This window comes from Strix uralensis, chromosome 4, assembly GCF_047716275.1.
Source record: "Strix uralensis isolate ZFMK-TIS-50842 chromosome 4, bStrUra1, whole genome shotgun sequence".
Taxonomy (NCBI): domain Eukaryota; kingdom Metazoa; phylum Chordata; class Aves; order Strigiformes; family Strigidae; genus Strix; species Strix uralensis.
This window is the reverse complement of record NC_133975.1, coordinates 95,018,935-95,045,049: the sequence shown is the minus strand read 5'-3', so window position 1 is coordinate 95,045,049 and position 26,115 is coordinate 95,018,935. Positions and strand designations below refer to the sequence as shown.

The 26,115-nt window shown below is 43.7% G+C and overlaps 1 protein-coding gene across 4 annotated transcripts in view; it reads left to right on the top strand.

The window, feature by feature from the left end:
• The window catches only part of SUSD6 (sushi domain containing 6), an 86,597-nt gene that overhangs the window by 8,040 nt on the left and 52,442 nt on the right, over positions 1-26,115 (top strand). For 2 of the 4 annotated variants that reach the window (XM_074868016.1, XM_074868017.1), the window contains exon 3: positions 10,640-10,726. The exons of the other annotated variants lie outside the window; for them this stretch is intronic. The gene's annotated coding sequence lies outside the window, so the exon portion shown is untranslated. The remainder of the gene's footprint in view (positions 1-10,639; positions 10,727-26,115) is intronic. 4 annotated transcript variants of the gene reach the window in all.

The window sequence follows — 26,115 nt, the reverse complement described above, 5'->3', positions numbered from 1 at the left end:
GAGAACTAAACGTAAAGCTGTTTTTTGGACCTCACCCTTTTATCCCCCTTCAGAGAGGGGATGTAGATTGGGCGGAGGGGAAGAGGAAATCCCTCTAATGCTTTCGACAAGGTTATTATCCAGTGCTCTAGGGGAGTCCTAGTGCTGACAAACTAATGTGAGCCTTTGGTCTGATGCTAATCAGAATAGGGATAATTCCTTTGACTATGCCCTCTTCCCTTCAGATCCCTCTAGCAGCGATAAGGCATTAAGCTCCTTTGCTACCATTCTTCTTGCTGTGCTGGTCTGTTGTCCTTGTTTCCTGCAACTGCTAGTGCAAAGGCTTGAGTTCTGAGGGGGTCTCATTAGGAGTGCTCCTTTAAATCTTTTGAGATTTTTTTTTTGGGTGCTCCTGAGTGGTACTGGTACACTTCAGTTAAATAGATATCTTGGTGGATGTGTGGATGTGTGTTCATTTTTTGTATCATTAAATAAAAAAAAAACCTTTTTGTGGATGCAAGACATATTAGACTTGAATATAGTGGCATCTTCCGTTACATGTTGGGACATGTAACTGAAAGAATGCAAGTCAGCATGTAGCTGAAACTTAGAAGGTATTTTTCTGTCTCTTCTTTTCTCCCTCCTTGGCCAGAGCAAACAAGTATTGTTTCTCAAATGCTTTTAAGTACTCTTAAAGAGTCTAATTTCTGATCACTAGTTCAGAGAGCTCTAAGTTTTCTAGGATGAATGTGTATGCAGCCTATATATTGTTTTGGTTTATGCCAATGGTCTGTTTCCAGTCTAAAGACCAACTGCACAGCAGTAGAGAGAGGAGCTTGAAGCCTAGGTATATAGTGAAATATGACTTTGCTTGTAATATAACACAAAAATAGTCTGTTAAAACTGTGTCTCTTCACTAGATCTTATTTGTGACTGTGGGGAAGGGGCAGGGGTGGTGGTGAAGATGCTGGTTAGGTCTGATGTGAAATGATTGCATCAGACACAAAGCTGTCAAAAAAATGCCTTGCAGATCAAAAAGGGAATGGGAGAAGTGTACTCAGCTTCTTACGCCTTCCCTTGGCAGTATGAAGCTGAGAAGCTCATCCTTTGCTTCTAAAAGCAGGTCTCCCTAGTATAGCCGTTTGGTTTGTGATAGCGGGTTCTCTGAGGGTACGTGGTGGCAATCCTACATGGGTAATCTGTCCTGAGTCTGGCTGAGCTGGCCTTCTGGTGAACTTGTAAGGGAGTTTGCTGTCTTTCACTAGGAACTGTTCTCTCTGCAGGGTGGTTTGAGACCCTCTTTAGTATGGGTGTAGAATAGAGGGATAGGAGGGATTTAGACAAGTTAAAGATCTTGCCTGGAAGACAGAGATTGACTGGGTGCGTCTGCACAACTAGCATCTGCATATCAGCACAATGCTCTCAGAGTTTCGTTTTGATGGAGAGTGTGTTTTCCTAATGTAGAATTGGAAAAGGCCTACAGTGATAATATAAAAATCTGATCTCTTTGCAAGCTACACAATTTTTGGCTATGTGGACATAATATCTAGATAAGCTGAGCACAAAAAAAAGTGCAAAAAGGTATTGGGGTGGAAAGAGAAAGGCTTCATCAGAAGGTGCCTATCTGAGGAGACTGATTTAAAGTGTTTTTTGCTAGTGACTGTGCACAGGTGGGGAGTGTGCATTACAGAGGTCATCCAGCGTGGCTCCCCAGTGCAAACCTGTGCAGAAGCATTAGAAGGGGTTTATCAGCACTTCCAAACAGTAGTAGTTTTGGGGTTTTTTTCTTGACAATATTCAAAGAGACATCACTAACAGATGCAGTGTGACACATTTTATGTGGGTAAAATTATGGGCTAGGCATAACTGCCTTTGCCTAGCACTATTAACCCAACAGTTGTTAAATCCCAGGAAATGCTCATTTTCAGGGTGGTGATTGCTTTTATGACCTGAAAATAAAAACTGGAAGGTGTATGCGTTGTTAGTTTTATCTTTTCTTTACTCTCGATTGGCATTGCAGGGCATTTCCTGTGAATGAGTGCCCTGTACTTAGTTATTAATATTCTACCACTCTTCAACATCCTGCTCATCTTTTGTGATTTGAAACAATTATTCTGAAATGGGGGGTGTGTGTCAGAGAGACTGCAGACAAGTTGCAGTACATAACACAGGATTCCACTCCTGCATTATTTTTATCCTGTGAAGTGAGAACAGAAGGAGGATGGCAGAAGCATTCCCAAACAGCTCCTGTGCAAAGCTGTTGGCCTTGAATGCTCTCTAACCTGTGCTTTCTTGTCTGTTTCCCCCTTGCCTGCTTGAACCATTTGTGACCTGGAAAGCCTCAAACCCAAGTGCTTCTAACAGTGGTGTCTGCTCTGGAGTCAGCCAGCATTCATCTGCATCCCTTCACACATATTGGGGTTTCTCCTTTGTGTAGATTTTGACTTGCACTTTTTTTGGTCCAGGTTAGTATTTCCTTTTCAAGTGGTGTTCTGTAGCATGAAACTCCAGGGGCATACAACATTGTTGGTATTAAAAATTAAGGAAACAGTACAGAATATTCAAAATTGATCTGTTTGTCTCCCCAGATATTTTCTTTCTGCTCCACTGATAGGAGGCCAGAGGGAACTTCCTCTGCCTGTTTCTTTATGTTTGAACTGAAGGTTTGGATTCTAGATGAGAGCGAGTTGGGTTTTTAGTGGGGTTTTTTGGTGTTTATTTTAAGGTAACTTGAAGACTAGCTTAACCCTTGTGACTCTCTGGTTTAATCTCTGGTAGAGAGGAAGAAAGATGGGTTTTCCAGCAGCCACTGTATCCTGGAGACAGTATATTGTTTTATTTAAGCTGTGATGATCACATCTTCCCACCTCTCCACTTCCCCCCAAGATTTTGTGAAACAGACATTTCTTAAGTTTAATTTTTCATCTGTATTTATCCCTTATTGTGAAGCTAGTTTTTAATTAACATAGCCTAGTCATCAACAAACGCATCACAAAAAGGCTCTTTGACTTTTGATGTGACAAACAACTTGCTGTGTCTGAGACTGGGAAGAAGATTCCCCCCCATAGGCTTGTGTTCCCTGGCCAATTCCACTCCTGCTCTGCTACCTTAACAGCCAGTTGTGTTTATGGGTAGAGCTTAGCATCTCAGCTAGTGCTTCGGTCAAACTAACTGGTGATCAGGTATCTCGCCTAACCTTGGAGTGGCAGGTTGGAATGCAGCACTAGCTGTAGGTGCTATTTCCCGTCTGTAGCAGAGGACCAGGCTCTGACCGTATATTCCTTAAACAGGAGTTGCAGTGAGGCAAGCTGGGTTCATGTGGGATGTTGTACCGGGTCTGGCTGAGCCAGAATTGGTTTTCCCCTGTAGCAGCCCTCATGGTGCTGTGTTTTATGTTGGGAGCTGGCAGGGTGTTGATAGCACCCTGGTGTTGTGGCTACTGCTGAGTAGTGCTTACACAGCACCAAGGCTCTTTCTGACATTTCCCCCCCCCACAGTGGGACGGGGTGGGCAAGATCTTGGGAGGGGACACAACCAGGACAGCTGACCCGAACTGACCAAAGGGATATTCCATACCATATGACGTCTGCTCAGTATAAAGCTGGGAGAAAGGAGGAAGGGGGGGGGTCACCCTTGGTCCTCCGAGGCAACCACTACGTGTATTGGAGCCCTGCTTCCTGAGAAGGCCCGACATCGCCTGTTAATGGGAAGTAGAAAATAAATCTGTTTTCTTTTTTTTGCTTCCGCGCACGGACCTTTGCTTTGCTTTGCTTATATTAAAACTGCTGTTGTTTTACCCACAAGGGTTGTTTTGTTTTCCTATCTAATTTTCTTTCCCTTCTTTGCCCTATTGAGAAAAAAAGGGGAAAGGGGGGGAGGTGATAGAGCGACTTGGTGGGTACCTGGCATTTAGCCAAGGTCAAACCACCACAGATGTATAGATTGAGGTACTTCTCTTTTATAAGGATGTGTCCTTCAGGTGAAAATGGAAGGCATGCCTGGGGGAATGGGTGTTGCCAATGTCCTTACTGTGGCTGTTCAAAGAAATTGGCAGTACAGCTGGTCTACCATCTCGCTTGCTGAAATCCTCTCTTCGCTTTGCCTTTCCACCAGGAAGGGCTCTGCAGTTCATGACAGAACACAGTCATCTCTAGTGCAGCAAATCTGTTGTAAGAGTCCCAAGAAAAGACAGCTATTTGTAGTGGGCATCAGACCTATTGAAACTCACTTTTTGGCCAGGGGCTTGCCTCTGGTGGTAGAGTGGCAGCGAGAGCCTGGGATGAACGTGTCAATATGAAATACTCATCTGAAAAACCTGCTACAGGAAATCTTCTGTTTGAGAGGTGTGTCACCTGAAGATAGACCTGTTGCAGGATAGGTTGAAATCTGTCAGCTCCTCTGTTTTTTGTTTTAAATGATTCACAGGAAACACCTAGATTCTTCAGAACAACTTGAGGTTTTTTTAACTAAAACTAGGCTGCCCCGCATAAAGTGCAGGACAGCACAGGGAGTTGGGAAAGGAGATGTGTATTGTACTTGAGGCTTCTGAAGGGGCCTGAACACTGAAGTTGGAAGGAACTGAAGTGTTTGGGCCACCAAATGTTAACAGTTGGCACTAATATGCTTCTGACCTCTGGCAACATGGCTGAGAAAATAGTCCTGGTTGCCCCTTGTAAGTCTATCTCTGTTGCCTTGGTTGATCTGTGTACCTGTGCCCAGTCTCTTCCACCGTCTCCAGCGGTGTACTAGTGCGTTGGTTGGTGCTGACTAGAGAGGAGGACTTGAGTCAGAAATACTGCTTTTTACGGAATGATACATGTGCTGCAGCCCCTCCAAGCATTGTTCCAGACAAGCCTTGCTGAGTTTGAGATATGTGATAAGATTTTTATTTCTTTTTTTCTGAGGTACTTGGTGGCAAGCAACCATATTTGCTAAAGCAAGCTGGTGTTTTATAGTCCTCGTGCACTGTGCATTTAATTGCTGCATAACTGATTCCTGCTCTCTCAAGCGTACATTGATTTTTCTTTTTTTATGCCAACTGTTTAACAGGCTCCCAGTACATATGGGAATTTTGCACTGTCTTTCTACTTAAAGTAGTACTTGGAGCTGTTGAGAGATATTATTCAGCTTAGACAATACAGTATTGTGTCTTAACAAGGGCATATGCATATCCTAATTTCTGTGAAGGTATAGCTGGGCGCTGTCTAGCTGCTCAGAGAAGTTCAAGGCAACGCTTTCTTCCCTTTCTGCACCTCATACTGGGTGCTCAATTTGCTTAATCCCCACAAGTGGTGAATTTTATAGGATGGATACAGTAAAGAGTGCAGAGGGGGCTTTTTGTCTTCCAAGCCATGAAGATCAATACTAAATGTAAAATCAGTAAATTCTATATAGATTTATCTTTTTTTGTATAGGACTCACGATTACCTTAGCCTTTCTTGTCTTTGAGTTCTCCTCTGTCTCTTTTTTGACTATGGAGCCAAAGGTGGTGCATGTGATGATGGTAGAATTTGCTGTAAGTGTAGAAGGTAGCCTGTTTTTCAAGTTGAAGAAAATTTTTGGAGGTAGGTGAGGTTAAGGAGAAACCAATAAGATATTTCAAGCAGGCTTTTTGAAACTGGCTTAACTCAATAGTTGTACTGGAATGAGCACATAAATTCAGTAGAGTTATTTGAGACTTGCACTGTGGGGGTGATTGCTGCTACATCCTCTGTACCTGATGTTTGAAAGACTACTGCGGAGATCCTCTCCCCTTTTTGGGGAAGGAAAGGAAAATAAGAATATTACAAACAGAGCATGTGGAATCCCTTGGCAAGTGTAACACTGCCTGCTACCCAGAATTGGATGCTGAGAAAGGTATTGGACCTACACTGCCTGTGAGAACAGAGACTGACAGCTCTGGAGCCTGAAGCTCTATTAGCCTCTCAGAAAAAAAACAACAGGGTGTTTTTCAGGGTGTAAGAAAGGTGATTAAGTGTAGGAAGTGTTAACACAAGCTTTGTATATAGTGTCATGAACGTTGTGTAATTGTTGCCTGAGCTTCTCTATGTGCTTCCTGCCTATCAAAGCCTCTAGCATCTGCAGGAAATGGAGCAGTAAGCTTACATGAGCTTGTTTTGATCACATGTGAATTTTTATGCACCAGTATGTGTGCAGTTTTTGAGGGTAGATCAGTTTCTTTACTATGTATCTGTCTGTAATCAAGTTGTAATCTACAGTGTGCTAGGTGGTGCTCTCAGATGAGGCCACAAATCACAGTTAAAGGCCAGTAACATGTGATAGAGGAAGGTAGGGGGGAAAAAAAAACGACACATAAAAATGTAACTCATCAAAACTGAACTAGCCTGTTTCTTTTATGTGAAGCTGCTCTTAGGAAGGTGATGATCTGAGTACATTTGGGAAGACAAACCTTGCAACAATCTACCAGTCTCCTGGTGTCCAGGAACTAGTTCTTAGAAGAGATGATGTCACTTAGCTTCCTGGTGGGAAAGAATAATTTTGGTTGTGAAAAGTCACAGTAATAAAGGTCAGACCTCTGGAGTTAATATAGACCCAACCTTCTTGGAGCAGGCACTCAGGTTATGTGGGTCTGGATGTCTTACATAACGGTTTGGGCTATATGTAGTAGGTGAGTGTCCCTCAAGAGAAATGCTGAGCTTGGTTCCCCACTAGTGAAATCACTGCTACTAGCCAGAGAACAATGGGAGGCTCAGAAGAGGATTGGAAAGGCTTCTCTGTTCAAATCCACATGTTTAGGTGATATTCGGCTGGCTGCTGGCGTCTGGGCTTTGAGGCCCTTTATTATTATCTTTGTCTTTGGAGAATCTAGATTCAGAAAGAAGTGGTAAGAGTCAGTAGGTGTCCTCTCAAGAAAAATTGTTGTTTAACACAGGGAGAGAAGGAAGATTTCTTGCCTTGAGTTCTGTTCTTGTATAAAGTAGAAACATCTTTGCTGGCCCAGATGTGACAACCTCTTTCCCTCCCTTCCTATCCTCCTTCACCCTCCAATGACAGCATGTATTCCAAGACATACATGTCTTAGAATAGATAAAGCATTTCAAACACTGCTGCAGTCTCTCATGCTGTCAGTGGTACACCCTGGGGGTATGGGTGTTATTGACCATAGGTTTTTGCCGTTAGGCTGTGTTTGGCAAAAGTTTTAAGTAAATTCAAGCCAGTTTACTTTGGTATTAAAAGCTTAAACTCCATTCTTTTTCCTTGGTATTTTTGTGGAGAAGACATTGCTGGGGTGAGACTTGCACTTGGATAATGTGCCCTGTGTTTTATAGGTTACCCTCTGTAATACAGGATGAGCTTCTCTGGTGTGTTCTGGAACAAGAAGAGCTAAAATAGCTAAAGTACAGAAGCAAAAACTCATCGAGTAAAAATGATATGTGGATTTATTTCCACAATTGATAGTTTCCTGTGTAATAGGGCATAATGCATGGCTGCTGCATGCTTTGTACTGTGGTGTGCGACTTCATTATGTTGTGGTTTTCCCAATGTGTGGCTGTAAGGTTGTCACGCTTTCAGCTGCTGGTGTAGGGTTGTGCCAGCCACGCCTGGCACATGGGCATGTGGTGACCTTGTATGTGTGTGGGACATGGGCAGCTGCGGGGAGGACAGGAGTTTATGTACTGCATGGGGTGGGGTGGCAGACATTGGCATAATTCTATCAGGACACAGGAGTCTTTATTCATTCAGTCATTTGGTCTCAAGTAGGTGCCAAATTTAGGAATACGGGACTGCTACCTGGCCTGGAAAGAAAAACAAAGTTCTAATGCGGAAATGTTGTTCTCTGGTGGAAAATGTTAAGGTGGAAAGAAGCAGAGAAGGGTCTCTGCTACCATTGCTGAGCCAGGGATGGCCTCTGGAGTGCCTTGCTCCTGGTGGCGTTGCAGACTGTGGAGGTGAACATTTTGCTGTAGTGGGCATTAAACCACTCAATTTATCTAGGCTGTGAACATAACAGTGATAGCTATACCACAGAGGAAGACTTGTATGAACCTCTGTTGAACAAAAACCCAAAATACTTTGTCCTGTGTTTTTTGGCTTGAGATACGAAATGCCTAAGCTTGAGGGTGTACTTGTCTTTGTTCTGGGGGTAGGTGAATTTGGGGATCTCTTCCTGCAGTAGCACTGAGCTAGACCTTATTTACTTTTGCATCAAATGGAAGCACTTCCTCTCCAGGCTTCATTGGGCAAGAGAGCTGAAATACTTGGTGTTCAGAAAAAAAAATAAATCCTGTTGCTCTGGGGTTTCTGAATGCCTAAGGAGTAGTGACTATTTAAAGAGACTTGGTCAACTGGGAAATCCTACCTTTGAAAAATTTCTCTACATCTATTCATGTAAGATTATGGAAAAGTTTGGAGGGTGAAATGTAACTTTCTCCTTTCAGATCATAGTATGCTCATCAACATTGCATGTCCAAAGAAGGGCAGCGAAGCTGGTGAAGGGTCTGGAGCACATGTCGTACAAGGAGTGGCTGAGGGAACTGGGGGTGTTTAGTCTGGAGAAGAGGAGGCTGAGGGGAGACCTCATCGCCCTCTACAACTACCTGAAAGGAGGTTGCAGAGAACTGGGGATGAGTCTCTTCAACGCAGTAATAAGTGATAGGACAAGAGGTAATGGCCTCAAGTTGTGCCAGGGAAGGTTTAGACTAGATATTAGGAAGCATTTCTTCACAGAACGGGTTTTTGGGCGTTGGAATGGGCTGCCCAGGGAGGTGGTGGAGTCCCCATCCTGGAGGTGTTTAAGAGTAGGGTCGACATAGCGCTGAGGGATATGGTGTAGTTGGGAACTGTTAATGTTGGGTTGATGTTTGGACTGGATGATCTTCAAGGTCTTTTTCAACCTAGACAATTCTGTGACATAGGTATGGTTGTTTTGATCTCCCACAGAATAAATCTGGCCCTTCCAGGTTTGAAGGCTTGGTTATACTACTTCTCTGCTGCATGAGGTAATGAGCAACAGAACTATCATGAGTCTAAAGTTCAGACGGCGGCAGAGCAGCTTGGGGGCATTTCTAATACCTGAAGCTCCTTTTAATTTATGGAGAAAAAAAAAATCCTTTAATTGCTGTATAGATGACAAATATGAGGATCAAAGTGAGACTTCTGAGGCAAAGCTTAACTGCTTATAAGACAGAAGTAATCATGGGTCTCTTTGCTAATGAAGTTTAGTGTTGGAACTACAGAGCTGAGAAGGCAGACTTGGGAAAATACAGTGCAAAAGACTTATTTTCTTTGTCTGCCCCGTGAAATATCAGCCTTTCCCCCTTGGCCTCCTTACCCTTGGCAGAGGACATGTGCCATGTGCAGAGTCATTTTGGCCACTGCCACTTCCTGCAGTTCTGTGTGCTTGTGTTGGGGTCACCCACACAACTGCTGGCTGGTCTGCTCTGACCTTTTCTTCTCAGGCTTCCACTGCTTTGTGCCGCAGAGTGCAAAGGGGACAGCATGTCCAGCTCTGGATTCAGGTGATCCTAAAATGCATAGGCTGTCCCAAGTTCCACACAGGAAAAAAATGGAATTTGTTTGTCTCCACAAAATCTGCCTTTTCTGAAAACAGTAACAAGGTTGCTTTGGTTTCGTCATTATTAGCCACAAGCAGAGTTAATGATACTAGACAAAAAAAAGAGTCTAGAAATGTTTGTTATGGAAGTCCATATTTAATCTCTCCCAGTGGCCTTTGGCTTGCTTAAAGCTGTGCTACAACCTTTCTGATTTCTAAGACTATTGATTGCCCCCTGTGTCTGAAAATGCATTTAATTCTGTGATGCTTTCACTGGCAATAGGTTTCATTTTTGCATGGAAGAAATGTAGGCTATAGATCTTGCTAGAAATTGATTGGGAGTAACTTCTGGGGGCATGGAAAATCTTAAATAAGAATAACATAAGCTGTGTGCAGAAGCCTGAGTTACAGAAGGCTTTACTCAGAAGCCTGCATCCAGCTTTCAGCTTTCATAGGAGGTTGCTACTCCACACGAGTGCACTGTTTCTGCTGCTCTCTGGTGTGAAATGTATCCTTTTATAGCAGGATTATCAGTAAATGAAATATGTAAGGAGGGCAAAACATGGAAGATGAGACTTTGTTCTGCAAAGTTATTATCAAAAGCTGGCTTTTGTAAGCACAAGGATGAAGTTCATGGTCCTAAGATGAGACTTCTAGCCACCTCTCTCAGTAAATACTTATCCTGGCAATAGCTAGAATTCAGATATTACATCTCTTTTTCCCTCCGGCACTTTCTGGCTGTGAGGCTGTTAACCAGACAGTTGCTGTCTGTGTCTCTTGTGTGCTGCATTGGTGTTCCCTTACTGCTTGTGAGGAGTCTGGCGTGTGAATACGAAGTGAGATGTGTGGGTCAGGGCAATAGCATACCTGGACTCAGGTTGGCGCTTTTTAAAGAAATGGAGGGGGGAGACCGAGACATGTTGTGACCTGGATGGATCTAGGAAGTAATGCTGGCACTAGTTAATCTGGCATGTCATTTTTTCTATTTTATTTACTCATGGCACTTAATTGTCAGAGTAGGCTTCTATACTGCATTCTCTTTGTGGCTTAGGCTGCTCAGCACTGCTGCAAAATCCCTCTAATCCTTTTTGCTATCTGCCTCTTGCAACGAAAACTCAATTGACGAAATGAACACTTGAATTTCAGAGAGCAAGTGTGGATTCGGGTTTGGGAAGAATGAACAGCTATCAAATATGGCAAGACCTTGTTGGGACTAAGGGACTCTTACAATAGGTAAATTAACTTGTGTGCTGTATCTTCACAGCCGTTGAGGGTTTTTGCTAGTACCAGGGGTCTTATCTCGCTGCACAAGACTTCCACAACTAAATGATACCCACCAGCAGGCGCTCAAATAGAAAAAGACCTTACTGATCTGTTTTTTAAGAGATAATGAGCATGCATTAAGATTGTCCCCATTGCCTTAGAACTTTGCTGTGTGGCAGACCCGATACGTGGGGTAGCGCTGCTGAAGTAGAAGCATTCTCAGCTAGTGTGCCCGTGTTCTGCAGGATATTAGAAAGCATTGCTGCCATGTCTCTGGCCTCACATTTGTTGAAGAAAGATGTGTTCTTGGGTTCTCTAATCTGAACCAACGGTGTTGGTTGCAATTCTGGGCAGTACTTTCAGGAATTGAAGATGGCTTCACAATAGTGGCTGAGGTGTAGTGTGCTAACCATGCTTACTGCTGCCAAATGTCTCGCAGGTCCGGAGTGTTACTGTAATCTGCTAGTGACAAAACTGGTCTTCCAGTGTTGCAGCTCTGGCTGGGCTGTGGATAAACTAGGCTTGTGTTAGGGCTAAGCAAAACTCCTACAGGAGTGTTCCATTCCTCATCATCCTGGCATCCTGTCATGAAAAGTGCTGAGAGCTTGACTGCCTGGGTCAGAATACTGGCAGCACCGGTTCTTCAGAAAGCCAAATCTGGACTGAGGATGATGGGGCTGGCACAGGGGAAAGGGAACAGGCATTTTCCCTCTTATCTTGGAAGGAGTCACCTATTACTTTTGCTTTTAAATATGAATGAACTCATTCTCCGTACCTCAGATACTGACCATATGGTATTCCTGGTAAAAGTAACAGATGTTCCTCTCTTGCTGTGTCTTGCTTTGTTACGCAAATTCTCTTTGTTTTCTTTCTATCCTGTCTGCAATGGGCTGTAGTAGTGTTCAGCTCCAGTGTATCTGGTTATTGCCCTGAATTTCTAAATGTGCATTTACAAAGAAGGCTGGAGCTGCATGAAATGTTGCTTGGGTTGTGAATCTGATGCGTGTGTGTACATAGGTGGTAACTGAACCCTGCGTTCTAGGTCAGTATGCTCAGCTGAATAGTTTCTCCTTCTGTTTTGCTGTTACTTGTGGCCTCCGCACTTTGTTCTTCAACATAAACCAGAATGTTCCACCCCACCTTCTTTGTGGTAGTTTGGCTTGGTTTTGCTAGTGAATGCAATTTCTGCAAATCTGCATCACTTTGCACCCCAGAGCAGCATTGGTTTAGTGAGAGAATGGGGACGTGTTTGCACTTAAGTGGTTGTTTTCTATATTCTCCCTGCCAGTGTAGTTGTCATCTTGTGTACTCATGAGCTGCTGTTCCAGTTTAGTAAGGGAGAGTAGGCATGTGGTGTGGACTGTAGCAGACAAGTGTCTATGAGTGCCAAAAAGACCATGCCATCCCACAGTCTGGGTGCGGGAATTGGAGGATTGCACCCACAAACAGTTGTTGTGTCTTTGTTTGCGTGGGGTATGAAGCACTTGACACAGAAACTTGGGTCCTTGCTGGTGAGAGTGACTCAGCTCTTCATAAATCTCATTTCATGTATTCTTGGGAATCCTCATGTGGAAGAGGGCACATTGCTTTGCCACTGGAGATCTGCCACCCTAAGGCTGTGTCAGGGGCTGGCTGAGCCTGTGCTGCCACGCTGACCTGTGTGTACTCTATCGCACATGCAGCTGGAGCAGGCCGGGTTATGAACTGAGCCCTTCTGTGGGCTTCTTGTCTGGGCATAGATAAAGACAGCTCCTTCCCCTTTCCCTGTAAATCTAGGTGTGTCAAAATGGCTTTCTTTCCACGGTCCAGGGACCCTGCCTGCTAGTCTTTTGTGTAAAGATAAGCATGTGTCTGTATTGACTTATTTACTAAGAAGGGTGACAAGCAAAGAAGAATGTGGTGGTAGATTTTTTTTTAAGACTTCTGGAATGGGAAGGAGGATTTGCTGTTAATATCAAGGAAGTTGCCATGGTTTAACAAGAAAAACTTTCCATAGTTCAGTGAGGTATACGGTGATGGGGTTGATTAAGGTGAAACAAATATTAGTTTTGCCTTTACTTTTTGAGAGAATGCAGTTACCAATTTTCTGCATGTATAAATGACCGTGGAGCAGTTCAAAGTGTGTGTGTGGGTGTTTGTGGTCGCTGGTTAATGCGATACTGGGAAGAGGCACTAGCACAGGTCTTGTGACCAGTCTGTTGATGTGTAGTCTCTTACTCTACTGGAAGGCTTATGGCAGTGGCATGGGTCGATTCCCCTTTGGGGAAGGCATGAGTCTTGAGAGGAGGGATTGTGTCCTTCTGGTGAAGAAAGCAGAGGTGGAGGTGTTTATCTCAGGGCCTGATGTCCTTAGACCATGCACTAAAGAAAGCTGTGGTACAGCTGTGCCCAGAAACCCCTAGTCCTTTCTGGAAAACTTGTGTCTCGGGCTCTTGGGCTGGCTGTTTTCTGTTTGGGCTGTAAGTCATCTGTGACGGTGTGCTTGCACAGTTCTGCTTAGCACATCAGGGCTTGTAGTTGATACAGCCAGTGAGACAAGGTGGTCTTGCAAGCAGCTTTAACTTCAAAATACTGTAACTTGTAGGTGGGTCCAAGCTTAGTGTGGTCCCTTGGCAGAGCGAGTCAGTGGGGCACGCTGTTTTAAGCATCTGATCCTGTGTAGAAGCCTAAAACCTAGAGGACTGTTTGTGTGAGGGAGGAAGAGTGCCTTTGAGGATGTTGGGATTAATGGTGGAGTTATTCAGTTATGGTAGATTGCTCTAAAATTTTAATGCTGCTCTTAGTAGAATACAAAACCACAGAAGTGAAACCCACCGATAGCTGTGTTTGGGAGCAGGCTCAGGTTCCCTGAGAATCCCACTGGGGCCAGTTACAAGGATGCAAGGAGGCAGCGATTTCATCTTTGTCCTTAATCAGAAGACAAACAGCTGCAGTGGGGGTGGTAAAATGCAAGGAAAGGCCAGATAAATGCTAAGACATCAAGAACATTAAGAAGAAACAAAAAAAAAACCCCAACTTAAACTCTGATGGACAAGATCAGTGTTCAAGATGACTGCAGATGCTATGTGGTGAACCTGTGTTGTCTGTCCCACTGCTCTCAGTGGCTTACTCCTCACTGCCATTGCAGCACCCCCTTGTCTGTGCTGCAGGAGTGCTTTGGGTTAGTATCAAGCTTTGAAAGGTATGTTCAGCAACAGCTCTTGATCTCAGCCAAGGAGAAGGGTGTACTCCTGTGCATAGGTTCTGCGTCTTAAGGGGGCATGACTAAACTGGGAAACAGTTTAAAAAAAAAAAAGGGCAAAAAACCCCCAACCAAACAAAAAAATCCAACCAAACAAAAAAAACCAAACCACCCCTACTCGGCGCCCCCCCCCCCCCCCCCAACCAAAATCCCTTCTAGAAAACACGCATGCTTTCTGAAAGTACATCTGGCATGGGAGAGGAGCCAGTTTGCTCCTTTTTCCCTGGAGCAGGAGATTCCTGTGTTCCCAGTTGTGATTGTTTAGGGAAGCCTGATGCAGGTATCTGTAGGGTGGGTGATAACCCCTTGCACGAAGGAACGTAGCCTCCATTACCAGTATGCAGCTCATCTCTGCACTGAGCTCCGAAGAGCAAGAGTACAGCTCGGCACTTGTTGGGAGGGTGGTGTGCCCACTCAAGTCTCACTGGATTGCTAATGCTGCAGCCACACAGGACCTTTGCAAAATGCACAAAGTAACTGCCCTCAAAACCTTGCAAACTCATTCCTATATGCCCAGGGGCGATTTTTTCAGTCATGGGAAGTCCTGGAGACATTGTTAATGAGTTCAGCTGAGGAAATAGCACAAGGAACTGTGGGAGAGGGAAGGCTCACTGTTGCGTGCGAAGCATGAACTGGAGTGTGTGCAGAGAGGGTAAGGAGGGGTGGTAGTAATCTTAAGAAGGAATGAAAGAGAAATGAAAGCAGAGGTGAGGGTGTGTTAAGACTTGAAGACAAGGGAAAAGATCTGGGAACTGGAGAGGGAGAGCTGTTGGCAAGGAAAGTCTTAGTCTTTACTCCTTTCATAAATCTGGTTTTATAAATTAATAAGTATCAAGTTCATGTCAGTGACTGTAGCTACAAAAATAAAAAGGGAGTTAAATACTTACCGATAAGAATTTGAGGGAAGCCTGTTTCCAAGCAGTCTTGCTCTTTGATTCTTGCTTCTGAGCCAAATTATTGGCATGTTCTGGGACAGAAATAGCTCGTGCATCTGAGTGACCTTTTAATTTCCTTTTCAATCTTCTAAATCCACTGTAATAAACAAAGAAAACATTAAGAACAGGCGTGGTGCAGATTTTATTGCATGTTTGCAGTAGACCAAATAGCTCTGGATTTCTCTGGGTGTTATATAGCAAGAACCTGCTGTGAGAATAAGATCACAGGGAACCAGTCGTGGCTCAGAGTAAAGAGGTGGTTTCTCCCCGTGTGGTGGTGGCTCATGATATCTTTGTAGCAGTGGTCTTTTTGTTCTGTGTTTATACAGCACCTAGCACAGTGTGGTCTGATTCCTAGGCTCCAATTTCTGCCTCATTTTGCCCTGCAAATGCTTATGAGGCAAGAAGTGCTTGTGAAGGGCTTTTTTTTGCCTAGTCACATACCTGTCTGAAGCAAAAATTTATCCTTTGGCATGTATCCCAGGCTTTGTCTGCATCTCTTCCCTTGCAGTGGCTTCTGTAGTGAATCACAACAACTAGCTCTTATGTATCAAAAAGTATGTGCTAAAGAGAAGGGGGTAAGAAGATGTTTCAACCAAGAGGTTTTCATTGGGTGAGGGGATGAGGGAGGCGCATGCAGCGGAGGAAGAAGCAGCATGAGATCAGTGGGCTTTTATTGCACAGCATGAAAAAATCCCACAACTAAAATCTGATCTAACCTTTTCGCCCTGTGTGTCTTACAAGAAATGTTTTCCATGTATGGGCACAGGAGAGCCTGCTGTAAGGAAGCATGTGGCTGTCATTTATTTTGGAAAATGTGTCTCAGCATTCCAACATAAGAAAACAGACCAGATAGACCTGTGGTATCCGCAGCCTTTATTGCCCATGTTTGTTATTTAAAGATTAGTCTTCTCCAACTTGATTCTAGTGAAATAACAGGCTTACCTAAAGTCTGCTGGCTACTTGTAGGTGAGAAGAATAAGCCTAGTATTGCTAGGGATAGACCTGACATTTCTCAAGTCAACATAATTGTATTACCCAGCTGATGGTAAGCTGAAATCCTTCCAGAAGACTTCTAGAGCTCTGGTTTGACTGTTGGTAAATGATTTATTATGCAAGTCACCTATACAAAGCAGCCTGAAGTTCAGGTGTGGCTTTAAAAAGAAGTGTTGATTATGTTAATCACTTCTCTGAAGTTCTCCAAGACTGGTTTGTTCCCCTGATACCCTCTTTCTGCTCATACTTTTTTCATGGCATATAATAGTGGAGGAAAAAAATTTCTGTCTAGGAAATGGGGATTTAAGCATTTCTTGTGTAAAGAAGCAACTGCCTCTTGAACTGAAGGTGTTTGTAGGCCTTGGCTTAATCTTCTTAATATCTAAAAAATAATTCCAACCCTTGACATTGGCTAATTCCATAAACCAGACACTCCCAATATTGATGATATTAAGGCAGTAACATGCATGTCCCCTGTTCCAGTCTTCCCCTCAGCTTTTCTTTAGGCTTCTGCAAAGTCTGAGAGTCTCATTGTACATTGTGCATCTTTCTTTTGTTGCAGTGTCTTTCATATTAATAGCATAGGTCTTAATTCACCGGTCGGTCTCAAACCTTTTTGCATTTTGTGTGTGGGCGTGAGTGAACACTTGTAGAAGTGAACTGGGATCACTCTGCATATCATCATGTGTTGATGATTGGTTTGTAGGTGAGCTCTGTAGCCTGCTCTCAGCAATGTGCAGTGGGTATTACTGTGCTCTGAAGTGACATGGTCCTCACAAAGCTGGTTCTTTCCTTTCTGCATTTCTTCACTCTCATCAGATCAGGAGTCCTTCTTGCAGTTAGGAAGTCTGATGGTCAAGCTTATTTTCCCCGAAAAGCAAGCAAGCAAAAATTTTGGGTTGGGCATCTTGCAACTGCTGAGATTGCAGAGCATCACCTGCTCTGCTTTTCTCTGTGCAGTGGAAATACCTGCAGTGTTTGCAAGGAATAGTTTAGTGCTTCTTTGATGCTGGTGTTGAGGTGTACCTGCGAATTCTCCAGAGGCCTCCCTCCTGAGAGCCTTTACCTCTTGAAGAGTAACTTTTTATGTCATGTGATGCAGAGTTCTGAGATTAAAACTTGCTGTTGGTCTAGTGACAAAACCCAACAGCTTTTTTTGGTCAGGAATAAAGATTTCTGAATGGGAATGCTTCGAAGAACTGAAACTCCTGCCCTGTTACACCTGTTTCATAGCAAACATAGCCTAAATATAATTAGCTTATTCACATATGGTCTGTTAGCAAGGAACTTGTGAAGACTATCCATGCCTTTGATGTAAATAAAGCATGGCTGTACTTGGCAGAGAAGATGAAACATAACCTCGGTCTCTCAGAAGTAAGTTGTTGGGCTCTGTCCTTGCCAGCAGGTGGTCCTACCTTTCAGAAGGGCGGGTAGTAATGTCTCACTGGGATTTCTTTCCATTTGCAGGGGTGGCGTGAAGCAGCCTTTGCAGTGATTCCCAGCAGCTATACTCGAGCGCTTCTGGGGAGTGTGATTTGGAGGTGGTGGGGAGGCTAGAGAGGGAGATTGAGGCTGTGGGACTGTTGCTAGAGGCGAGGGAAGGGGATGTGGCTGTTGGAGAAGGGCTTCTGATAGCTATTGTGCTCTGTAGTATACTGTAAGGAGGGTGGTTTCCTCAAAATGTGCCTTATAGCATCCTGTGGAGCCTTAATGGAGCTATTTATTTTCCACAATGAGGCCTTCTCTTTGTCTTCCCCCCACTTCCCTCTGCATGTCAAACAGTGACTTTGCTTCATGAGGAGAGTGGGTCCTGAAGTGCAAAGGGAGACAAAGAAGGTAATGGTTGGCTCTGGAGAACAAACTGCTTACATCTGTTAAATGTCATGTTCAAGCTCACCCAGAACAGCAGTTTTAGGTGAGCTAGAATGTGTATAAAAGGAGGCGGAGGGTAGCCTTTCACAAAATGAAGCTTGTAAGTGGCCTTTTAGAAGATGCTTATGGAAGCCCAGACAGTTGCAAATGACAGACCACCAACTCCTCTAGATACTGCTGCTGTACATGGCATTCACATTTCTCTGAACTTCTTAAATGGAGCTACAGATGACATCTGTTCTTTTTCAGCAGTTGTTTCTCTGTGCATTGAGTGAAGAGAATTGAGGTTAGCTTAAAAAAAGTCTTTGTGAGTTCCTATGCAGGGACCCTTTGTGGAAACTCTGCATATTTTTTTTTCTTGTGGATAAGAATGAGAAACTCAGTTATCCTGTGCATATGAGACAGTTGCCAATCTGTTGATGTATAGACCTTTCTGCAAGATACAGGTTTTCTCACTTGTAAAACATGCCTTAATTTAAGTGGTTGCTCCGTTTCTTTTAAACGGTTGCTCCAGTGCTGTTACTTTACTCTCACTTCCTATTCTGTTCAAGAGATGCCAGAAAATTGTTGAGCAAGTTTCTGATACTGATGTCAGGCTATTTGCTTCCCTCTACACACATGTAACATTTGTAGGAACTAACACTTAACCTCTCTCTGTATCATTTTTATTTAAAATGTTTGACCTTAGAGGAAGAGGAAATTGTTAACGCTGAAAGAGGGAGCAAATTAATTTAGCCTCTTGTTTTGCAACAAAGTCTTAGCCTGCAAAGGCAAAAGGAGAACAGCTTTGGTAGGATGACTGCTGACTCTTAAAAGACTAAATTGCATGTCAGATTGACAAAATGGGGAAAACAAATTTAGTCTTAAGAGTATAGTAATAAAGGGATTGGGTGAATTCCCTTTGAGAAACTCACTTGAAAATAGATTAAACGAACATGAAAATCCTCTGCTGTTGAAAGTCATTTTAATCTTCATCTCGCAGTTTGGTGGGTTTTGCATATTAATTTTGCTATCCTGTAAGCTCTTGTAGTTGATCTCTTTATGCTGCTGCTTGGAGCACTATGTTACAGGTAAAAACATGAAAAGGATGACTTTTAAACTCGCTTGCTTTATCCTAATTCTAATAACCTTTATTTAATCAATTCACTCTGAGGGAACCTTGTCTCCAGAGACAGGAAATTGTTTGAGGATTACTGGCTGTGGCAGGGCCTTCATATTTATTTGCAAAATGTCTGAAAAAAAAAAAATCAGTCTTCCTTTAAAGGCAGTTGAAGCTGGAGGTTCTGTGCTTTTCCTGAAAGGCTGAGTAGAGGTCACTGGGAATTCTGTGCTAGAATGTTTTTTCTTGACAGGTAGTTTGATGGCTTGAGTGTACTTGTGCAGGATGCTTGGAGATGCATCAAAACCCCAAGCAAAGCAGAGTGGCCTGTTTTCCAAGTGGATGAACAGATGCCAGAGTTGTTTCCTACTGTCCAGATATTGAAGAGCTAAATGTGCCTGTTCTAAAGTGCCTTTTTAGGGGGAATGGGGAAGGATCTTCCACTTGTCAGCTCTGTGTGTGCAAGAGGAATGTGAGGAAGAGGTGTGTGGGGCAGCGTGTGGTATCCTTTATGCTCATGTGCCCAGACTGTTGATGTTTGAATATAAGGATGTTGACGTAACAAAACTCAGAAATCCAATGAAGACTCTATACTCATCCTCTTCTTGCTTGTTTCATGGATGCTTGCGTGGTAGCTGGTCCATTCAGAGGGTGGAGGACTATGACTAGAGCCGTGAGGGAGGCAGCACCTGGGAGAGGCACAGCAGACAGTATGTATTGCTTTCAGGGAGGCAGCTGCCCAAGTCACTGGCAGGATGCTTCACCTCTGGCTTCTGCTCCCAGAGGTAAAGAAGCGTTGCCTGTGGCTTTATCTGGCATTTGTCTTTGCCCATGTGAGTATCAGGAGGGAATCTGATCTTTTTAAGAGGGTTTTTGAGTTTTGAGGCAGACTGGACAAAGCCTAGCTGTGCTTTTGCGGTCCTGGGTGGTCTAGTGAAAAAAACAAGGTGCGAGGCAGAAGGTTAAATAACCACCTTGTATGCTGTAACTTTTGGGTGTTACCTCCTTCAGACCTAGCATTGGCACGTGTGTGATTCTTGCCTGTGTGCAGCAGCACTTTGTAGCCTTTCTCACTGTTGCATGAAACTAAGATTTACTGCCAGAGCAAATTGCTGACTCTTGCTCTCCTGCTTTATACAACTTTTTCCCCTCTTTCAGCTTCGATTTCATTTGACTTTAACTAGGCAAGCCTGTGTTGCCTTTGGCTATCATAGAGCACTCTCACCCAGCTCTCTGGCTTTTAATCTGCATGGAAACCAGGATGCTCGGAGCCCTGATTTAGGGGGAGGGTTAAAATCTATATCATCTTTATGCATAGTAAATTATTTCTGCCACACTTTAATGTGGGTTGAAAATGGAGATGGTTTAAGGAGAAAGAAGCTTGTGTAATTACTTGGCCCAGCGTGTTGCACAGGCTGCTTGCTTTGAGTGGTTCCACACACGACAGGCTTCAGCACTTCGGTGGGAGTTTCTTACCTCTCCTCAACTGCTGCTTCCACTGGCCCCCAGAGCTGAGCAGGGACCCCGTTTCCCCAACCAGCTCCTGAAAGTTGCATTAGCATTGTGGAAGGGATGGTTAGCTGCAAAGTGGGTGTGGGAGCAGCAGCATGGGGCTGTTTAGTCATCAGGAGCAAGGAGTCATCCTTCAGCCAAGGTGGAGCACAAGCCTGTAAGTGCTTGGACGGTGGAGGACCAGACCTCAACCCCAGCCGGCTCTGCAGAGGGGCAGTGCTGATGTACAAGTGGCAGATGAAAAGGCTGAGGAACCATTGCTGCTATATAAATAAGGTGCTGAGAGCTGCTGAATGAACAGTTACTACCAGGCAGCGCTCTTCAGCTACCTCAAGACTGTTTGCTTAACATTTTCTTTGAGCTTCTCTCTGGTAGCAGCTAGGCAGAGGCCTCTTCTTGGAGCTGAGAAATGGTGATCCCTGTGACACTTGCAGGGTGGGTGCTGTGGGATGGGTGCAGAAGGCTGTGGTTGTCCTCCCCCTCCTGCTGCAGGTCAGAGCGTCTCAGGTTCCACCTCTGGGCTGTCCTAGTTCCAGCAAACAGTGTCCATATGGATTTTTTTTTAATATTTTTTTCACCAATAGCCATGCTTTGTAAAGTTAAATGTCACTGAGTCAAGTGAGGGAGAAGTTGAAGCTTCAAATCGACCTTCTGTTGAGATACACTGTACAGGTTTTATTCTGTGGATCTTACTACTTTCTAACATGCTTCTCTCCTACCCCTGTTTAATGGTGGAAATCTTTGGTGTGCAACCTTTGAATGGTGGTTTTGGGTCTCAGGAAGTCAGTTTGCCACCCTACTAGAAAGCAACCTGTCCTGGGGATTCTGCTTGGAGCATTTGGCCTGCTCATGGTGCATGTGTCTGTCCCCTCATGACACATAATTAGCAGTGATCCTTCTTGGAGTGCCTCTCTGGCTTGATGCTTCTAGCTTGTGCTGCTCAAACCAGAATATAATTACAACTGATCCCTTGTTAGAAAATAAAATTAAGCATAGCCTGTTGAGGGAAGCCAGTTAGAGAGAAAAGGCTGTGGGGGTCTTCTGCATAGTGGTGTGCTCTCTGTGAGCTGGTAATTGTGAGAGTAATTTAAAAGAAAGGAAGCTGTTAGGACTCTTATTTCCCACCCCCTCTTCTCTCAGCCCTTGAGTATTGACTTTTGAGATTAATCTATGGCACCTTGCCTAGAGTCTGAAAGCCCCTGGGTGAGTACTGGGGTGAACACTGGTGCGCCTGCTGCTGGTGATGCTGCCCAGCTGGAGAGCCTGCCTGGGCCACCTCCTGCAGCCACCCTTGACCGCAGCCTCACGGGAGTGGGTGTGTGTGCAGGTGGTGTGATAGTTGTCCTACAGTTTAAGTTACAAGGAGTTTGAATGGTGATGCAAAATTGGAATTTTCCTTTTTCAACTGTGTGCTGGCCAGAGTGATGTGGCTGGGTTCTGTAGAGTGAAGTGTGCCCAATGCCACTGTGATCAGTCTCTGCCACAGTGAGGGTTTGTGGCAATACATGTGCACCTGTGATGTTAGCACAGTGCATCCTAAATAGGAAAAGCAATAGGAAACTTCTACCAACTTTGCTGCTACTAAGAAAGAAAAGGGAAATAGTGAGCTAATAGATACAAAACTGAGGCATAGTGCTGAGACCTTTTGAAGGCCTGGGGTTTTTTCCCCTCCCTTACTGAGATCTATTGAAGCTGTTCTCTGTTGTGTTAGAATCCCAAATGCAGTCTTAAAGTCAGAACCAGAATTTGAAACTGTGCTTTTTAACTTTCTCCATTTGGCAGATGATACTAGGTTGTTGGAAGGTGAAGTTTTCAGAGGACTTAAGGGGCAGTCTTATTTCTCAGAGGCTTTTTTTGTGTATGTGTGTTTATCTTTTAAAAGACCTTTGTGCTGACAGACATCCAAACATCAAGGATTTGTTAGCCTGGAAGGTTCTGATATTACAACATGTCTATTGTGGAGAACTTTCTATATAAACTGTCATACAAATAATAAGCACTGCACAGCAGTTGTCATCATCCCTTGGAAGTGGGTGAGTGGATGTTTTCATATCTGGGAAACTTGATCATTCTAAACTTGAGTTGTGTCTCACAGCTGTACTTTTAGGAATAAATGTAAGAGTGCCTCCATCTTCTAGTATAGTTCCTTATTTAAATGTCAGACTGGTTCACTGAAGTTTATGTGTAGAGGACTTTGACAGGAAAAAGATTTCCCAAATGGATGTCCTCTTCAAATGGCTGTGCTGCCTGGTGATATTGCAGCTGCTTGTACAGCAGACTGATGCTTCTAGCCACATCAGTTGAAATGAAAGCACAACAAATGGTAAGGATGAGGAGAAGCATGTTCTAGTAGTGAAGGATTATAAAATAAGCCTTTATTATACATGGGCCTTGTGGTGCGTTCCCTGAAACACATTAACCCAGCTGCATAAATGAGAAAAGCATCCTGGATATACAAGTGATCTTACCAATCCAGTGCTGCTTTGAGAACCCTGTTCTTACTGAAAGTAACATTTTAAGCTTGTATGTGGTTTCAAGAGGTTTTGCTTTTGCATGGCTTTTCTTTATTCTCCTTCCCTGAAGCCATTTCAGTTTACTGTGAGTTTTCTTTTTTAGGACTTATTATTTTTGGAAAGCGTTCTGGAACATTTTGTGCATATGGTCCTCCGTAAATGTGCTGTTGTACTGATTAAAGCTGAAAGTATGAAACCTAGCCTTTCTGATGCAGTGCGGCAGGGGAAAAATGCTGAAACAATAGTTTCCAAAGGGAATACTTTTCCAAATAAAGGCATATTTAAAAAAAAATAAATGGGAAAAACTGTGTGTGAGATGTATTCTCCACTATCCCCCTAGTCTCTGCTTTTCCCATAGATTGCATAGATGCCAGTATGCTTAAAAAAAAAAAAACCCAAACAAAACAATAAACCAAACCTTAAAGCAGATCTAGCACTTCTTTTTTTAGTAACTGGTTTCTTTTCCTTCACTGGTGATGTGACCCCATTGCTATAAGCATTTTTGTAATAGCACAGAAATCTGCCGTGCATTGGAGTTGGGTACAGTAACCTAACTCTCCCCCCTGCCCCTCCACGGCTCTGCTTTTCCTTCCTGATGGTGCCTGGAAGTTCACAGCCTGCCTGTAACTAGTTTCTCCTTACTTATTTAGAAGGACAATTGGCTTTTGATCTCTTATCTTCCTTTTCCCAAGTAAACCATAAAGTTTTCAGTGAAATTCTATGACTTTCAAGGAAACTTCTTAGAATTTGGGGAGCTAATAATATCTAGGGCTTTCTCTCAGACTTACCAAGGCAAGGAAAATTGGACGGTCTTGGGGTTATTTTTAGTCATAAATTTCAAATCTTCTGTGACTGTTAGACCTGGCGTGGCAACCACAGTACTTGGAAATGGGGAAGGATCTTCACAAGACTGAAACTGTTTCTAACACTTTGTCTCTGACTCTGTTTCTAAAAGTATGAGAGTGATATTTGCAAGAATGAAAACAGGGTCCTAGAGCAAGCTCTGCTGTGGTGTCCTCTTTACTGTGTCGCAGGATGGGAAAGCAAGTCAATTGAGCAGGAAACATGGCCTAAAGGCTGTGATGTGAACCAACTTTACTACATGTTGATGTATCAGAGTACCTTGCTAACAGTTTGTCCTCTGCAGTTGGGTGTCTGATGCAATTGGGCCTGAAGTGGAGCACATTTTTTGGAGGCCTACTCTGATGTTGTCTTGGGAAGATGAAATTTACTGCTGCAGTGCACAGATTTGCTTAGAAGACTAGTGTGGCTGGTTGGTTGGTTCTGAAATATTTAATATACCATGCAACAGGATGACAGTTTAGACTGTAGGAGATGCAAATCCATGAACTGTGACTGATAATAACGTAGCAATGGACTTTTAAAGTGTGCAGTGTAAATATGCTTGATCCGGTATTCCTTGAAGGATCCAGGAACCCCTCACTTGGCTGACTTTGCAGGTCTTAGGCCAAACCCTGTGGCACAGTTGTGGAATGAGGAAGGAAACCCAACAGTTCAGGTTCCGTTACAGGTTGCAATCAGGTCTTGGTTTGCAGGAGGATGTGCGCTGATTCCAGTGTCCAGAATAAGCAGCTCAGTCTGCCCTAGTGATTGCTCTCTGCACCAGCAGGGGATATGTGCAGTTCAGGCCTCTGCTTTATGCTGTACCTCTGCTATGAAGAAATCTGTCTTTTTGTAATTCAAAGATGAAGGTGTAAAATGAAGCTACCAAACACACATGTTTGAAATAATCTGGTTACACTGTGTGCCTGGCAGGGTGGAGTGTTACATGGGTTGTTTGTTTTTTCTTATTTCCTCTCTTACTCTTCCACCTTTTCCAATTATCGTGGGTAATTGAGAGTTGGCTGTGCTGAAAAGTCAGATGATTAAGCTTTTTCTAAACTGCCTGCAGGTAAATTTGAATGCTTTTTTTTCTTTGTGTCTAGTTTAACTGAAGAGTTTAATTGAACTGTGAAGTTATCCCAAAATGTTAAAAATACAATTCTGTTTCTAAAAGCTTTCAATTAAACTGCTTTAGCTACAGAAAGTCAGTAGAAGTAGGGATTTCTTTCCTCTGCTGGCACTTGGACTTGATTTTTCTGTAATTTTTCTTACTAAGCAGCCAAGAGGATGACTTATGTTTCAAAGCTTGACTGCTCATTGAAAGCACACAAAATAAGGATACAACAAAACCGGCAACTAGCGGTGAAGGTTAAATCCTCTGAACCACACTGCTCACATTTGTTTCCACCTGCAGCCGAGCCGTGGGGCAAGAGCAATCCTTGTGCCTAACCTTTCAAAAGGTGTGCTGTGTGCACTGGTCACTCATCCTGCTGCCAAGACTTTGGCTGTGTGCATTCAAGCGATAGCAAACAATTTCTGAGTATTATTCTGTGAGGGGGAAACTATGTGGATAAAATAGAGATTTCTGATGTGCATGAGGATAACTAATTTTCTTTTGGCAAGTTTCATATATGGTATTTAAAAGCAAGCCAGTAGCATTCCAAACATACTGAACACTTCCATAAACAAACGGAAGAATCCAGATTGAAGACCTGTTTTCCAGTAACAGTGGCACAAGACATAGCTGTGCCAGGCATCTTGAGCAGCTGGAGAGCCTCAGACTGTCCCGTTCATCCCCCTGACATACTGTGTCCTTGGTGTACCACAACTACCCAAATCTGGTTCTCTTTCATGTCCTGAGCATATGATATTCCAAAGAATACTTTTCCATGGGGACCTAGGAATCCTGCTGTGACGAAATGGGGAAAAATGAGAAAATCAGTCATAATCCTGGGAAAATACACGCATGCTTATGAGGGGATCTTGGATCAAGGGATATGAGTTGGCGGCTTCTGAAGGTCTTGTAGGTAAATGGCAGAGGTCCCCAAACAGCTTAGCTTAGAAAAAGGTCCTGCCATATGTGAGTGTGTCATCTTTGGAAACAGCTGATTGTGGTTTAAGAGCAAGCAGGAATTCTGGCCTATGTGGTTTCAGTGGCAGCGGATGCCTGCTTCAGGGAGTTCATGTGGAAGCGAACTACTGCTGGTTGTGTGAGCAGGGCTGGCCATGCAGCAGAGGGGGACTAATGCTGAAGCATCGCTGGGAAGTTTGCTTGTCAACAAGGCTTCAAGAAAAGAAAGAGCCAAGGATGGCTGTAACCTGGGAGCAATGAGTACTTTTTCCCTTGT